Source organism: Lottia gigantea (assembly GCF_000327385.1).
Source record: "Lottia gigantea unplaced genomic scaffold LOTGIsca_33, whole genome shotgun sequence".
In the NCBI taxonomy this organism is placed as follows: domain Eukaryota; kingdom Metazoa; phylum Mollusca; class Gastropoda; family Lottiidae; genus Lottia; species Lottia gigantea.
In genome coordinates this window covers 1602981-1606513 of record NW_008709110.1, presented here as the reverse complement: position 1 = coordinate 1606513, position 3533 = coordinate 1602981, and positions in this window count along the sequence as shown.

Here is a 3533-nt window from a genome sequence, read left to right as displayed (position 1 = left end):
CTACATAGTTATTCTCTATCTGAAATTTTGTGTAACCATAGGTATTCTCTATCTGAAACTTTGTGCTACAATAGGTATTCTCTATCTGAAACTTTGTGCTACAATAGGTATTCTCTATCTGAAACTTTGTGCTACAATAGGTATTCTCTATCTAAAACTTTGTGCTACAATAGGTATTCTCTATCTGAAACTTTGTGCTACAATACATACCCTCGGTCTCCAAATTTAGTTTTTTTTTAAATTAATAACATGCAAACTAGAGCTACATGCGATCAAGCTTTATACATAAGTAGTCACTTTAATAAATTATGATGTACATGAAGCTATACGAGGCTTTATCTGTAGCATTAAGATCTCGCTATTTACAAGTTACGATTTATTGAAGCAGTGGCATTTACTATCTGAAACTTTTAGGCACCATAAGTATTTTTTATGGTACCGCAAATCCGTGATTTCGTGACAAAAATACTCCCAAAAAAATCTTTGTGATGCACTAGAAGCTAGATGTCATGTTTCAGTGTGATTCACAAACCACAAACCCCAAACTTCAGTGTATAAAATATAATAAATTTTTCAGATACAAAGCTACAGATGGAAACAGTGTTCTGTATTCATCAGTTCTTATTTGTGAAATTTATTTTATGTCCGTATTTAATCTATATTTCAATATGAGTAAACCTTCGGACGTGACCAAGAAACATTTAACCCTGCTCAAATTCTCGATTTGTAAATGTAAACAATAATCGAGACTATAGACGATCAGATAAACATTCTCACGTGATGTAAACATACCAGGTCAAAGGTTATAATATTTTCACGTCTGAAATATGGTTGATATAGGATTGGAAAATGAATTGGAGTGTTGCTTTCAGTTTTTTAACGCTATCCAATTGGAATATTTTCTATGATAGGAATATTTTCTACGATATCAAATTGGAATATTTTCTACGATAGGAATATTTTCTACGATATCAAATTGGAATATTTTCTACGATATCAAAGATATCAAATTGGATTATTTTCTACGACCCTATCAAATTGGATTATTTTCTACGATATCAAAGATATCAAATTGGAATATTTTCTACGACCCTATCAAATTGGAATATTTTCTATGGCCCTATCAAATTGGAATATTTTCTACGACCCTATCAAATTGGAATATTTTAATTCAGTGTACTATACAAAATTATAAATTTATTATTTTTTTTGTTTCAGATAAGGAATTGTAATGGAGTTACCTATTTGATAGCAAGGTAAGCATGGTGTTTATATATTATCATTTATTGATCATTATCATTATCATCATTATTTAAATCTGATTGATATTTTGACCTGATACGTCCTTAGTAATAACTGTGTTCTATGTTTGACTAATTGTAACTGGTAAGAATATTTTGAATTTTCCTAGTTTATAGATGTTTGTTTTATAAGTTATAAATTTTAGTCTTTTCATTATGGTTATGAACTTCTATTTATAGATAAATGAATTAATCTAAATGAACTGAAATATGAATTGTGCTAGAATAAGTGACATACAGGTGTACCTTACCGTATGATTTCCTTGTAAAAATATTTGTTGGTACGACCTCATAGTTTTGTGGCAATTCAGAGTTTCGATTCCAATTCTTCCGTTTATCTCCAATTAGATGGTTAGTTCAACCGTTGCAATTTAAATGAAATCTAATTGTAAGTTTGTGTTTCAACCTTTCCCATTCATAAGTCTTGTCCTGTAAGGTCGAGTTTCGGTGCAGCCTTCCATTTGTAACTTTGGGATATCTCATATTTCCCTTTAATCGATATCTTGAATCTTTGATGTAGTGGTAAACTACATTCTTCATTTCCTGAAACAATTGACACCTCTGTTTTCACAGTGTTCGTTTAATCAATTCTGAAATTTTCTTTTAATACGTCTGGCTTTTCTCGTCAAAGTTCTTTAAGCCTTGTTTTTATTATCTCCCTTTAACCATATAGTACGCATCACAAAACTTATATTGAAAATTGTTGTTATTAAAATAAATTTTAGAACCCAAAATTTCGTGGGTGTACCCATTTTTGAATATATGCCTATTTCAGTGTCTGAGAATTCAGGACATATTTCCTTCAGGGATTGTACCACAAGCCCAATTGATGTTGAAATAGTTCAAATGACCGTAACTTGCTTATGAGACCAAAATTCTAAAAGCTTAAAACAAGTTGTCGATTATCTGTTGCAATTTTCCTTGTAAAATGATTTACAATAATTTGCCTTTTACTTCCCTACGGATCACGAATCCATAGATAATGAAATGTAATCTAAAAAGTATATTATCATACATGTTTAATTATAATCAATATAATAATCGTACATAGAGTGTTGTATATCACAATACATCAATTAAAATATGACTCTCTATTCTTCTGGTAAATATAATCTGCTATGAATATTCAGGTTATTATAGATTTGTGAGTATCGTATTTTTCCGAATTTTTTTAAGGGCGTTATAGGTTAAATGTGTATATACAAATATTGATGAACATGTTGTAATTATATTAAGTATATAAGTAAGTTTATAAGGTATATACGTTATATTTATTGTGACCTATATAACCAACAGGTGAGTCATTCTAATTATTGACTTTCTATTTATAAACATCGCACTTCAAATGTCACCTCAACTAGTTTTCTTAAGTTTTCGTATTGTTAAAGGTCTGTTTACACTTTATTCAGTTGACACTTCAATGTTAGACTGCAATACTCTATATTTACTAAAAGTGTGGAATTGCTGAGGGAGCCGCAGTGACTTAGACTCTTGCTCGGTAACGTAATGGTCCAGGGTTCAATTCTGGCATAGGTCGAGAAAAAACCTTTGGATTTTTTTAACCCGGCTTCCTCCTTTCCTCCTTGATGCATGTTCAAGGGACTGGCATGGAAAAAGCGTCTAGTCGTTCGGACGGGACAATAAATCTACAGGCTGTGTACATTAAAGATCCCTTGACAGGTAGACCTCGAGCAGGCTAATACCGCTGAAAGTGCTGATCCGCACTCATTCTTCTCTGCTTGTTACCAAAGTGTTTACTTTTATAATTAAAACAAATAAAATCACTTCGAGCAGAGTTGTATTGAAATGATCTTGCACAAAATTAAAGGACATATATTGTTAACAATGAATGAGGAATTCGATTATTCTGCAATAAGGAAACTTGGCATTTTACTTAATTTGTAATAATTCAGAACGATCGGCTTTGCTTCCTGCATTCGATACTGTAAACATAAAACTGTAATATAAATGTGTTTCTGATTATCAATAGAAATTCTTGACTACTTCAAAGCATGTGTACCCAGGTTGAGTAAGAGGGCCTTTACTTTGTAGTATGTGTAAGGTGTAAATGTAATGTTAAGTAATTGGTTTAGGTTTCTATAGGTAGTAGTATTATATTGGTAGTAAGATTATCTACAGCAAGAACTTGTTAATTCTGTTTAGTTTTTATTCACCTTATACTCACACACCATTCTTCTTTTATTAGCTGTTGATGTCGTTGTCGACATTCTC